This window comes from Pantherophis guttatus, chromosome 4, assembly GCF_059756535.1.
Source record: "Pantherophis guttatus breed Tessera chromosome 4, ASM5975653v1, whole genome shotgun sequence".
NCBI lineage: Eukaryota > Metazoa > Chordata > Lepidosauria > Squamata > Colubridae > Pantherophis > Pantherophis guttatus.
The window spans coordinates 104,372,415-104,387,114 of NC_142066.1; the positions used below are offsets into that span (position 1 = coordinate 104,372,415).

The following is a 14,700-nucleotide window of genomic DNA, read 5'->3' on the forward strand; positions in this document are numbered from 1 at the left end:
CTAGCAATGCCGGGGTGGCCCCCCCTTGCCGCAACAGTGTCCTTACCATCCTCTCCCTGGCTGCGGCTTTGACAGCGTTCTTTCGGACGAACTGAGGGCTGAGCTTCAGCCGGGCTTTCCTCAGCTGCAGGCAGCCCCTCCTCCTCCAAGGGCAGTGTTGCAACAGTTGTATCCACTCCCTCTGCCATTCTGTAGGCATGCAAAGGAAAGCGCCGATTTCCTCTCAGGAATGCTGTGCGAGACGCAATCAAAACATAGCTACAGCCTTATTCAGCTCTTTTGGCATGCTGGTTTATTTGCACCCGCATCCGGCTACACACTGTGATTCGTAAACACGATTGAAATCGGCGCTACGTTACACCAAGAATGGGGCGTTTATATAGCCCATCTTTCCATGGAAGGTGCTGCCGCTGTGTCCTCCGGAATGGTCCTAATCCCGTCACACCCGATACCACCACCCCACACCCTGCATACGGCCGCCTTCACCCAGTGCCACCACCACCAAGTATGTATATGTCCCTCGATGCTTTCAGCACGCGGTAGAGATGTCGAGCAGGTTGCTAGGCTCGACACCTACGATAAGAGAAGAAAGCATATATATATGCTTTGAAGTTGCTCGATATATTAATTTTACCGTGGGGAGGGTGTGTATGTGTGTATGTGTGAGTGTGTTTGGGATGGATTGAAAGTTAAATTATTTTTAGAATGGAAGGAGTGGGTTTGGAGTGGCTGGAATTAGGGAGAATGAGGGAGCTGGGCGCAGGGAATGGAGTCCCCTCTGCTGAGTGTGCAAGCAGAAGCAGATGGGGGCTCAGATATGACCCTCAGTTCGGTACAAGTGGGATGCCTTGCCTGCCAGAGAGGAGGGGGCCGCTGAGGTGGGGAAGGGGATCTCTTGGGTGATGGAGAGCTGGAATATTGCAGTTATGACTGGGAGAGGTAGATATGGCGGGAGCCAAGGGGTAAGCCACTCTCGGGGAACTAGAACTCGCTGCCTCAAAGCGATTACTTGTTCTAGCCCCTCTGGTTTTGGTTCGCCAGGCTCACCTCATATACCTGGCAACTTGGAATGTCAGGGTCCTGGGCTCAGGCTGCTGCTGTTTAATGCCAGGTCTGCTGTTAACAAGGCCCCCCTCGAGACTTAATCCTGGAGAAGCGGGCCGACCTGGCATGTATAACTGAGACTTGGCTGGGCCAGGAGAGGGGGGTTCCCCTCTCAGAAATGTGCCCAGACAGGTTTCAGATATTGCATCAACTGCGACTCCAGGGAAGGGGTGGAGGAGTGGCAGCTATTGTCCAGAAGAGCCTTTGTCCTCACAGGATCCCTGCCCCGGAGATTGTTGGATGTGAGTCTCTCCTCTTGAGGTTGAACTCAAGGGTTCAGTTGGGCTTCTTGTTGACGTACCTGCCTCCCAGCTGCGTGACAACAGCCCTGCCTGTGCTGCTAGAGGTAGTAGCCGGGTTGGCGGTGGAGTTCCCTAGGCTTATGGTATTGGGGGACTTCAACCTACCATCACTTGAGGAATCCTCAGATGGGGTTCAGAAGTTCATGGCTTCCATGACAAACTGTTGTGGCTCCGTCCTCCGAGCCTATCTTATCGGAGGAAGAAGGCTCCGAACATGAAGGAAAGGAGCCGGCCAGGCCTCCCTCTCCAGGCCCCTCCTCTCTGGCAATGCCTCAGGTGTCTGCTGAGGGAGAGGAGATTGACCAGGAGCCAGGTGTCTCCGATGACAGCGATGGGAGTGATAAGTCATTCCTGGATCCACGCCAACGAAGGCGAGATAAACGTTTGCAGCAGATGAGGAGGCATGCCAGAGATTAAGCTGAGTCACTGGACCACACCCCACAGGCTATATAAGAGAGTGTGGTGGCCATTTAGACTCTGTGACGGACAAAGCTAACTTCTGGCTAGTCACTTTGCACAACGCCAAATCTGCTGAAAGTTTCATGTTTGAGCTGGACTGTTTTGAAAACTGTGTGTATTCGTTGGTGTTATCTGGTGGAGGAACACTCCCTCTTCTTGTAGTAAAGCACTTGGCAGACGGTTATCGTATTGCTGCCAAGTTCCTGATAACGAACCTTGTGTGAGTACTTCTTTAACCCCTGGCTGGCTGTTTGTGTGTGTGTGGGGACGAGGACAGAACATCTTGTCCGTCACCTGAAACGTAAACCATCGTTTAACCACGATGGACCAACAGCTGCAGCAGCAGTTACAGCAGCTGAAAGATGCCAACCAGCTCCTGCAGCAGCAAGTCGGCCAGCTAACTGCGCAGTTGGCTTTGGGAAATGCTCCTGCAGCTGTCCCTTCACCTCCTCCTCCTCCCCGTCGGAAATGCCCTATCAATGTGCCAGATAAGTTCTCTGGGCAGCAGGAGATGTTCCCGGCCTTCATGGGACAATGCCACTTGTTTATGGCTATGAGGCCGGAGGAGTTTCCGGACGACCGGACTCGGGTGGCATTCGTAATCAACCTCCTCTCTGGCAATGTTGCCCGATGGGCCACACCCCTATTGCTGCAGAATAGCCCCTTGTTGGCAGATTATCAGGGCTTTTGGCAACATCTGAGGGTGATGTACGAGGACCCGCTGAAGTCTCAGACGGCAGCCAGGCTCCTCAAAGACCTCCGTCAAGGGAAGCGCCCCCTGCAGGAATATGTGGCTGAATTTCGGCTTCTGGGCCAGGACTCTGACTGGAACAATGCAGCATTAAGGGACGCTTTCCAGGATGGCCTCTCCGACGATCTGCAGGATGAGCTGGTGCGGGTGGAGGCACCTCAGACCCTCGATGCCCTCGTAATGCAGTGTTTGCGCATCGATGCCCGCTTCCAACGGTGCAAGACCCGCCGGCCCGTCCAGGAACCCCCGACCGTTTCTGCACCCCTGCGTCCTGCACCGACAGCGTCCTGGGTCACCCCGCGTTTCGTGGCAACCGCGGAGGAGCCCATGGAGCTGGGAGCGCTTGACCTCGACTGACAGCCCAGGAGCGAATGCGGAGATGCCAAGGGGGATTGTGCCTCTATTGCGGGGACGCTGGACATTTTGCCGCCTCCTGCCCCAGGAAGAGCAATGGGGCGCTCAAGCCTGTTCCGGAATCTCGGCGTGACCAGCCGGGAAATGGGGCAGGCCTGGCCTAGGGGAAACCCTGGGTGAGGCACGTAGCCATGCCCCGCCGGAGTCGGCAGCTGTGGACTGTGAGCCCCCTCGGCACCTGATTCTGGACGCCCGGGTTTTGTTGGCCAACCGGTCGGAGGGGCTTCAAGCGCATGCACTGGTGGACTCGGGGGCCACGACGAACTTCATGGACCAGGCCTTGTGGCCCATTTTAAGATTCCCTTGGTTCTGGTGGACCCTCTGTTGAGGTTCGAGACTATTGACAGGCGGGAACTTGTAGCAGGGCCCATTAAGTTCGTGACTCAGCCTTTGTGCCTTGCCATTGGGGCCCACGAGGAAGCGATCCAATTTTATGTGACGGCGGACCTGCATTTCCCACTGGTCTTGGGGATGGCCTGGCTTCGGGCTCACGATCCGCAGGTGGCCTGGTCAAGGAACGCCATCTCCTTCCCAAGCCTGCAGTGTGTCGACCACATCCGGCACACCTGTGCTGGCCAGGATGTCTCCACCCCTGCCATCTCTTTGCCTCCTGAGCTGACGTCCTTCGCCGATGTGTTCAGCGAAAAGGACGCGGACTGCTTACCCCCGCATTGACCCTATGACTGCCCAGTGGACCTGATTCCCAATGCGCCACTGCCCGCGGGATGCCTGTATTCCATGTCGGAGCCCGAGTTGGCCGCCCTACGGGAATTCCTGGACAAAAACTTGGCTCGAGGGTTCATCTGGCCTTCGTCCTTCCCTCTCTCGGCCCCAGTCCTCTTTGTGAAGAAGAAGACGGGGGACTTACGCCTGTGCTGCGACTACCGGCAGTTAAACGCAATCACCGTGCGGAATCGTTACCCCCTGCCGCTCATCCCGGAGCTGATGGAGAGGTTGAGGAAGGCCTCGATCTTCACTAAGCTTGATCTCCAAGGGGCCTACAATCTGGTGTGCGTGTGAGAGGGGGACGAGTGGAAGACGGCGTTTGGCACCAGATATGGCCACTTCGAGTACACCGTCATGCCGTTCGGGCTGACCAATGCCCCCGCAGTTTTCCAGCATCTAATGAACAACATTTTCCGGGACATGTTGGACCGGTTTGTGGTTATATACCTGGATGACATTTTGATCTATTCCCGGACCCAGGAAAGCCACCTCCAACATGTCCGCCAGGTCCTACAGCGCCTGCGGGTGCACCAACTCTATGCGAAGTTGGAGAAATGTTACTTCTTCCAGACTTCCATAGAGTTCCTTGGGCACATCATCTCCCCCGAAGGCATCGCCATAGACCTGCGCAAGGTAGAGGCCTTGCGTAGTTGGGAACCCCCTCGTCGGGTGAAGGACATCCAGCGTCTGCTGGGGTTCGCCAACTACTACCCAACTTTCATACCAAGCTTCGCCACCCTGACCTTGCTGCTGTCCCAGCTCCTTCGGAAGAAGGTTCCGTTCCAGTGGGGTCCCCCGCAGCAACAGGCCTTCGAGGCCCTGAAACAGGCCTTCATCACGGAACCTGTCCTGAGGCACCCCAACTCACATCGTCCGTTTGTGGTCGAGATGGATGTGTCCAATGTGGCAATTGGGGCGGTGCTGCTACAGGCCCCGGTGGATGGCGGCACTCTTTTTCCCTGCGCTTATTACTCCCAGAAACTCAATCCTTCTGAGCCCAATTACACCATCTGGGAAAAAGAGTTGCTGGCTATCAAGGCCGCGTTTGAGGCTTGGCGACATCACCTCGAGGGGGCCCGACACCAGGTGGAGGTGCGGACGGACTATCGGAACCTGGAGCATCTCACCACGGCCAGGAAGTTGAACCAACGGCAGATCTGGTGGTCGTTGTTTTTTGCCCGGATCAACTTCCACGTGACTTATATCCCGAGTGGCCACAACCAGAGAGCAGATGCTCTATCCCGCAAGCCGGAGTACTTTTGCCCTAAGGACTCCCTTCCCCCATGGACGGTGCTGCCAGCGGAATCCTTGGCCGCAATCCAGGAACCGACAGACTTGCAGGCTGGAAGCGCAGCATCGGGATGACTGGTCGCAGCAGCGGAAAGTGGAAGTCGGCCCCGCATCCCCATGGACTTTGGAGGAGGGCTTGTTGAAGCACCGGGGCTGGTTGTACGTGCCCACGAGTCCGCTCCGAGCCCTCGTCATGAACCAGTGCCATGACAACCCCGCAACGGGACATTTCGGGTTCTTTAAGACGCTGAATCTGGTGACGTGGACTTTTTGGTGGCCTCGGGTACGGCACGACGTGCACGCGTACGTGACATCCTGTGTGACGTGCCGACGGGCCAAAGCTGCGTCTGGCCCACCTCTTGGACTGCCGCTGCCGACACCGGAGAGACCAAGGGGAGCCATCTCCATGGACTTCCTGACGGACCTGCCACTGTCCGCTACGTTCACGACCGTCCTCGTGGTGGTGGATGCGCTCACGAAGATGGCACATTTTATCCCGTGCCATGGACTGCCATCAGCCCGCACCACAGCCTGCCTGTTCCTGCAACACATCTTCCGCCTCCACGGCCTGCCGGACCGGATGGTTTCGGATCGCGGGGCCCAATTCACAGCCCGCTTCTGGAAAAGCCTGATGGCCGCATTGGAGGTGCAGGTGTGCCTGTCATCGCCGCACCATCCAGAGACTGATGGGGGAACGGAGAAGGTCATCGGCATCCTTGAACAGTACCTCCGCTGTTTCGTCAACCAGCAGCAGGACAACTGGGCTGAGTACCTTCCCCTGGCGGAGTTCGCCTTTAAGAACTCCCAACACACCTCTACCCAGATGACCCCGTTCCATGCCAACGTGGGATACCACCCAGGGTTTTTCCCACTGGCCATCTCAGACTCTCCTGTTCCTGAGACCCAGGACTTCCTCTTGGAACTGCAGGCCGTGCAGCAACTGGTGCGGCGGCAACTAATCCGAGCGAAGGAGGATTACAAACGGGTCGCCGACCGCTCACGACGGGCTATGCCACCGCTGGAAGTCGGGGATCGGGTGTGGCTGTCCACAAAATACCTCCCCATGGACCGGCCAGTGAAGAAACTGGACCACCGCTTTATCGGTCCCTTCCCCGTCGAGGCAGTCATCAACCCGGTGGCCTACCGGTTGACTCTGCCCTGCTCCATGCGGCTCCACCCTGTTTTCCATTGGTCCCTTCTGGTCCCTGAAGCCCCAGCGAGCCATCTCCAACGCCCGACAACGCCTGCCCCCCCAGCCACAGCCGACGAGGACGACTCTGTGGCGTATGAGGTGGACAGCATCTGGGATTCCCGTTGGCTGAAGGGGCGCTTCCAATACCTCATCACCTGGAAGGGGTATGGGCCCAAGGATTTCAGCTGGGTGGACCCTTCTTCCATTCAGGCCCCTGACCTGGTATGGGCCTTTCATGACCAGTTCCCGTCCCGACCACATCCCGACCGTCAGACCCAGGGGAAGGACCCTGCGGTGGGGGATAGTGTTGTGGCTCCGTCCTCCGAGCCTATCTTATCGGAGGAAGAAGGCTCCGAACATGAAGGAGAGGAGCCGGCCAGGCCTCCCTCTCCAGGCCCTTCCTCTCTGGCAATGCCTCAGGTGTCTGCTGAGGGAGAGGAGATTGACCAGGAGCCAGGTGTCTCCGATGACAGCGATGGGAGTGATAAGTCGTTCCAGGATCCACGCCAACAAAGGCGAGATAAACGTTTGCAGCAGATGAGGAGGCGTGCCAGGGATTAAGCTGAGTCACTGGACCACACCCCACAGGCTATATAAGAGAGTGTGGTGGCCATTTAGACTCTGTGACGGACAAAGCTAACTTCTGGCTAGTCACTTTGCACAACTCCAAATCTGCTGAAAGTTTCATGTTTGAGCTGGACTGTTTTGAAAACTGTGTGTATTCGTTGGTGTTATCTGGTGGAGGAACACTCCCTCTTCTTGTAGTAAAGCACTTGGCAGACAGTTATCATATTGCTGCCAAGTTCCTGATAACGAACCTTGTGTGAGTACTTCTTTAACCCCTGGCTGGCTGTTTGTGTGTGTGTGGGGACAGGGACAGAACACAACCATGGACCTGACCCAAGTAGTTCAGGGTCCGACCCATGAGGGGGGACACACGCTCGACCTGGTATTTCTCTCGGGGCAGTGGAGATATAATCTGGAATTAAGGGGTATAGAGGTCTCGCCCTTGTCGTGATCAGATCATTTCCTGTTGAGGCTGGACTTTAAGATTCCACTACTCCATCGCAGGGAGGCGGGGCCAATTAAGTGGTTCCACCCCAGACGCCTAATGGACCCTGAGGGGTTTCAGAAGGAGCTTGGGGAGATACCTGACTCCCTTGTCCACAGTCTGGCCGAGACCCTAGTGGCTGCCTGGCATAAGGCGGCGTCTGGGGCATTGGACCAGATTGCGCCTTTGTGGCCTCTCAATGGCAGCGGATCCAGGAAAGCGCCGTTTTACTGAGGAGCTCCGGGAGATGAAGCTCCAGAAGAGACGTCTAGAGTGACGCTGGAGGACCAGTAAATCCGAATCCGACCAAACACTTTTAAGATCCTTTGTTAGGACTTACTTAGTGGCGATATGGGTGGCAAAATGTTCACATTTTTCTGCACTTATTGCATCCGCTGATTCTCGCGCAATCGCCCTATTTAGGGTAACTCACTCCCTCCTTAAGGTTGGGGGAATGGAGGAGCCCTTGCAGGGTAGAGCTGAGGAATTTGTACAATTTCTGTCGGATACAATCACTCAGATTCGGATGGAACTGGACTCTGATTGGGCAATACCAACTGAGATGACAGGGGCGGGTCTTAGTCCTATTGTGTGGGAGGAGTTTGAGCCAGTGACTCCTGAGGAAGTGGACAAGGCTGTAGGGCTGATGAGTTCCCCCACTTGTTTGTTGGACCCGTGTCCCTCCTGGCTGGTTTCGGCCAGCAGGGAGATGACACGAGGCTGGCTCCAGGCTTTAGTTAATGCGTCCTTGAGGGAGGGGTCCTTCCTGCAGCCTTTAAAGGAAGCGGTTGTAAGGCCCCTCCTCAAGAAGGCAGAATTAAAAAACTTTCATCCAATCTCCAACCTACCCTTTGTGGGAAAGGTTGTAGAGAAGGTGTGGGCACTTTACCTCCTGCGGTCATTGGATGAAACGGATTATCTGGACCCTTTTCAGTCTGGTTTCAGACCTGGCTATAGCATGGAAACTGCCTTGGTCACGCTGATGGATGATTTCTGGTGAGCCCGAGACAGGGGTCATTCCTCTATCTTGGTGCTACTTGACCTCTCAGCGGCTTTCGATACCATTGACCATGGTATCCTTCTGGGGCGACTAAGGGAGCTAGGTGTGGGAGGCACTGTGTTGCGGTGGTTCGCCTCCTATCTCTCTGGTCGATCACAGTCGGTGCTGGTAGGAGGATAGAGGTCGACCCCTAGGCCCCTCGTCTGCGGGGTGCCTCAGGGCTCAGTCCTCTCTTCCCTCCTATTTAACATCTACATGAAACTACTGGGTGAAATCATCCGATGACACAAGGTGGGATATCAGCAATATGCTGATGATACCCAGCTGTATATTTCCACACCTCGTCAGTTCAGTGAGGCAGTAGATCTGATGTGCGGGTGCCTGGAGGCTGTGAGGATCTGGATGGGAGTCAACAGGCTCAGACTTAACCCAGACAAGACCGAATGGCTCTGGATATTGCCCCCTAAAGACTATGTGGATTGTCCATCTTGGTTCTGGGGGGTGAGAAAGTGCCCCCCTCAGAACGGGCTTGCAATTTGGGTGTCCTTCTAGACGCACAGCTGAGACTGGAACATCTGACAGCTGTAGCAAGGGCGACCTTTGCACAGGTTTGTCTGGTGGGCGACTTTTGCACAGGTTCGTCTGGTGCACCAATTGCGACCCTACTTGGATTAGGAGGCTCTCCTCATAGTCACTCATGCCCTTATCACCTCACGGTTGGATTATTGCAATGTGCTCTACGTGGGGCTACCCTTGAAAAGTTTTCGGAGTCTACAGTTGGTCCAGAATGCAACCGCGTGAGTTATAGTGGGTGAGCCTAGATACATCCACATTACACCAATTCTCCGCGAGCTGCACTGGCTCCCTATTGGTTTCTGGGTGCAATTCAGGGTGTTGGTCATTACCTTTAAAACCCTACATGGCTCAGGGCCATGCTATCTTCGAGAACGCCTTCTACCACATAGCTCCCAGCGACCGGTAAGATCCCACAGAGTCGGTCTCCTCCGGGTCCCGTCAGCTAAACAATGTTGGCTGGCGGGCCCATGGAAGAGGGCCTTCTCTGTGGCTGCCCAGCTCTCTGGAACCAATTACCTCCTGAGGTCCGGACCGCCCCCACCCTATTGGCCTTCCGCAAAGCGGTGAAGACCTGGCTCTTCCAGCAGGCCTGGGGCTGTTGATCTCGTTATAATGATCTTGTGAGACCCGGCCACGAATTGGAGTGCATGTGTTTTAATGTTTTTAAAGTTTTTAATGTTTTGTTTTTCTTTTTAACATTTTTTATGGGATTGTTCGCATTGTTTTATTCATTGTTGTAAGCCATCCAGAGTCCCTTGGGAGTTGGGCAGCATAGAAATGTGACTATATATATATATATATATATATATATATATATATATATATATATATGCAAAAAATTAAAATATTGGGTGTTTTCCCGCGTCATTGTAAATAAGTTGGTTAAAATATTTAAAATTCTGGTTAAAATCCCAGCTTAAAATCTTCTAAAAATCCTTATAGAGCACTCTGCAAGATCTTTAAAACGTCAGCTAAAATCCTACCAGTGACTTTAAAAGTTTTTCTTATAGCAATGTTTCGACAGGCTCACAACCCTGTCATATTCAGGCTCTTGTTTCATTTAGAAGCGATGGACACCCGCATATGCACACCCGCGAAAACTTAAGAAGACATATATATATATATACACATATATATATCGTATTTCTTTGTTCCTCTCTTCCTATCTTTATCCTTCTGTATTTCTCTTATATTCTTTCCCTTTAACTGTTATAATGTTCCCCAATAATCTCTTATTATACTAAAATATAATCCTTAATTTACTTAATTAAGGATTATATTTTAGTATAATAAGAGATTCCAATTTCTAACAGTCAATTGTTTAGTACACTATCAATATTTGCTTAGTAATTATTAATATGTAATATATATAATATATAAATATGTAAGTCAATAATAACACAAATCAATCGTAGTCAATAATTCATCAATGTATTCTTTCCTTCCTAAACTTCTATTACCATTACACTTAGCAACCTTGGATATATTTCTATATCTCTTTGTATACTACTTTATTCACTTATAATTAAGTGAAATTCTATTAACATGCAGTACTAAGTATATAAGTATATGAATACACAAAGATTAATATGGATTAATACAAGTTATAAATATTTCAATATACGTATATGTAAATAAAAATAAGTATTATCTAAGTATAATAAGTACAAATATAGATTATAAATACTTCAGTTGCTATATAGATATATATAAGGAATACCAAATGCTCTTCAGTTAGTTGTTAATGGACATAAGAGTTTGTTGTTGTTGTTTTTAAAGAAAAAAGTTTTTTTTTCACCCCTTCCTTCTTCTTTATTCCAAACTGCACAATCACCTTCGTCAGTAGTTCATCTTTTTAATCTGTTGCCTCCAACGTATCCTTCAAATCTGGCACTTTCTCTTCTTAGACCCCAACAACAACATCTTGGGTTATAAAGTTTCTTTTAGCACCAGAAATATAACATACACGTTCCAATCCACTCCTTTGCTCCAGTCACCACAATAAGTTCATTCCTTGTTTGACAGCTCTCAGTCTCCACTCCCACTGCCGTCTTGCCATTCAAGCTCCTCCTTGGAGTCTCACTTTGCCGCTTCTCTTTCAAGTCTTTTAACAATCTCTGAGAGTTTTTCCCTTTCTGGCACTTTTATTCTCCTCTCTCCGGTTCTTCAAGCTGCTTTCCACTATTCGCTCCCTGTATAAATCATCAGGACATCACACCTCTGGATCCGTCATTCTCATGCAGATTTCTTCCTTGTGTATCTGGAGGGGTCTTCTTGCCGAATGGGCACTCGCACTGCTCCACAGTCAAACTCTGAAGAAACCCCTCCACCCCACCGATCCCTCCAGGATCTGACCTGCCAAAAAAGCTTCAAAAACACAAAAAATTGGGTACAAATTAGTGGGCCCCACTAGTTTGCCCCGCTACAGTGTGATGTCACAGCCGGAAGTCTGCAACTGGGCAACTCTGTGCACAGACTAAGATAAGAAAATTGGACTTAAGTATTGCCTTAGTGGTTGGGTAGGCTCTGTGAGTGTGAGACCAGGATTGACAGGATGTGTGAGATGTACGAAGTGAGTCTGGAGCACAGATTTGTGGTTCCATCTTCCTGCAAAGGGAATGGCCAGAAAAGGGCAAAGCAGGTGGTTTAGTTAACTTTGGAGAGATTGTGGTCTCTAACATGGGAAACAGGACAGGTAAGAAGTGCTGCGGGGAAAAGATAGAATTCCTAAACATTCCGCCAGATAATTCATTGTGTGCAATGTTGAAGAACTGGAAGCATAACTGCAAAACCATGACTAAGAGTAAAGAAATAATGATCCAATATTGTTATTTTGAGTGTTGATTAAAGAAATCCGATTAAAGAAATCCGATTAAAGGCACTAGTGTCTTTTGGCCTAAAAGAAAGTTGGTGAGTGCTGATTTCTTTTCTTTTCTTTCAATTCTCTAATTAACAAGGGTTGATACTGAATTATCATTAGTTGATGCTGAAGAGATGGAAATTTTCTGGATTGTAAAACAATTAGGGTTCATTAAGGGGCCTGTGTAGGCAATTGAAAGCCGTGTAGAAAGAAAAGGTTTATTGTTCTTCCTACCCAGGGTTTAGCAGGTAATAAAAAAAAGTAAAGCCTGTCTAAATGAGAAGGTGTAACACAATACACTCAGATAATTTGGCTTGACCAATTTGATGTGATTTCTGTTCAAAATTCTTTGATGTGACTCTATAATAATTGAATATAATAATTGAATGCGGATTGAATTGAAAATCATCATAATAATAATTTATCTGTGTTGGGCAGCTGCAACTCAAAATAAAACAAAACAAAAATTATGACATATTTGGCCAGCCAGTAAATTAAGTGGACTACTCAACTTGGGTTTAAACCAATGGGAAACAGGTAGGCAGTGGTTAGGGCCTCCAATCACATTTTTACTGGAATCACTCCATGAGTTTTCCCATTGCTTGGAGAACAAGCCACAGGTTGCCCAAGAAAAGAAAAACTGGAAATTTAAAGGGATAAAACCTCCATAGGTCTGGAAACATTGTTTTTATGGTATGTGTGTGTATATTGGCTGCCAATTTGCTTCCGGGTGCAATTCAAGATGATGGTTGTCACCTTTAAAGCCCTTCATGGCTTCAGACCAGGTTATCTGAGGGTCTGTCTCTTGCCGGTCACATCTACCTGACCCATCAGAGTTGGGAGGCAGGAAATGCTGCAGGTCCCATCCCTGAGGGAGATACACCTGGTGGGACCCAGAAGAAGGGCCTTCTCCGTGGTGGCTCCCTCTCTCTGAAACATCATTCCTCCAGAGATTAGAATAGCCCCCACTCTAGTACTCTTCCAGAAGGCACTGAATACCTGGTTCTGCCAGCGGGCCTGGGGAACCCAGAGCATGATGGAGCCCATTAAGTGGCTTGTGTGATCTGCTGTTGCTGGGGCGGGGGTGATTTTATTATATTGAACTATATTGATTTATTTGATTCTTATGTGGTTTTATATTCTGTAAGCCGCCTTGAATTGTCATGGGCGAATAGGCGGCTATATAAACTCAATCAATCAATCAATCTGTGTATATGAGCAGTCATTTCCAATACCTGGAGAGAGGATGACACCCTCTAATAACAATATACAAAAAGTTATTTTAAAAAAAGTTTTGGAAAATGGAGCTCATTGGCTTGTGAAAAGCTCCCTGAAATAATTATAATGATTGGTTTGCCTGGAGAAAGTATGAAATGAAATATTTATATATGGAATTGTTTATGCAAGCAGTTTGTTTTTTCTTTGAAGATGTTTCACTTCTCATCCAAGAAGCTTCTTCAGCTCTGACTGGATGGTGGGGAATGGAAGGATTTATATTCCTTGCAGAAAGCTGGTCATTTGCATCCTTTCAGAGAGTCATTGAAGCACTTGGAGGTTTTTCTGTGTCCTCAGATAAATGCCTGTGTGTTGACCCCCACCCCAAACTGAAAGGGGCTAATATTTTGATTCCCTTTCTTACAAAGAAACAGTAAATTGCATATTTTTATTGTTGTGAAGTACTGGTAAGTGGAAAGGCAATAGCAAGTGTTTATGGGAAATGGGAAAAAGAAATGAGAAAGGTCCCAAGGAAGAAAAAATCCTTTTGGGAGATAAATTTATGGCAAAATGCAGTGATTTACTGAAAAGAGAGACAGAGAGAAAAAGAAAACTTTCGTTAAAAGAATGCTGAGTAGAAAAAAAGGGGAGGATTTCTGTATAGTCTTTAAAAAAAACTTCCCCCCCCCTTTCTTCTCTTTCACTGATTGTTACTTTTCTTTCTCTTACTCAAGGACTTTTTGTCTTAGAAGAGTGAGAGAAGCAGGAAGGGGGTATTGCAGTTTTTCTGTTCCTTTTAACCAGTTTTTTTCCCCCCTGCTTAGTTCAAACATTGAGCTCTTGCCTGAGAAAGGCGGGGTAAATGTGACATCTGATATCTGCTTTTTCAGTTTTGGTTTGCAGATTTTGGTCTGCGTGTAGGAAGCTATACAGATATATTTTCTTTTCTGTTCTGATCACTATAATACAAGTTAGGCAATCAACTGGGATGTCCATCTCCCAATGAGTGGAATTTAGTTCAAAAAGTTTAAGGAAACTCAATTTCTTATATTCTTGCATTCTTGTATGGAACAGTTGTTTGCCATGATTTTTTTTCCCTTGCTAAATATTTGCAAGAAGCTGCACCTGCTGGATTGGAACAGCCTGGGTCTGTGTGAAAGCATAAACAAGATGTTCACCTACACCAGTGTTTCACTGGTCCAGCATCTGGCTTCAGCATTCCAGACTAAAGGCTACAGATCCATCTGATGCTGTTTCAACTGTTCAAGCTGTGACAGATACCTTAGGTCTACAGCTGCTGTTTAATACAACCAAATGCCTGGACAGAAGTTTGTATTTAGAACTTTCTGTGTACTTTTTCTTTTCAGGGCATTGTGTGTAATAGAGGACTTTCTCCCTGAACCCTACTTGGAAGAGCCCATGAAGTGACACCTGAAACCACTTGTAGTCCTGTTACTGAATTTGCATCTGACATCATTGCTTTAATAGCGACACTTATCCCATTCATTGACTTTTTTTTTTTTTTGCAGACTTCAAACAAACAACATAGGAATCGTGACATGTGTTATATATTTGGACTCAGTTTTTATTTCTTGGGGTCTTTATTGGTTCAGGATTAACCTTATGCAAATGTTTATATGTTACTGCCCTAATTCTGCCCTCACCCCTACTGAGTGAAAGTTTTGTATTTCACTCTCCATAAAACTGAGACAGAACTTGTTAGCTCTTATTTCTACATTGGTCCCTGGGAAGTTGTCTAA

General features: G+C 49.2%; 1 pseudogene; it reads left to right on the plus strand.

The window, feature by feature from the left end:
- Positions 1-4,176: 4,176 nt before the first annotated feature.
- On the plus strand, positions 4,177-8,289 carry LOC148114275 (uncharacterized; annotated as a pseudogene).
- The last annotated feature ends 6,411 nt before the right edge of the window (positions 8,290-14,700 follow it).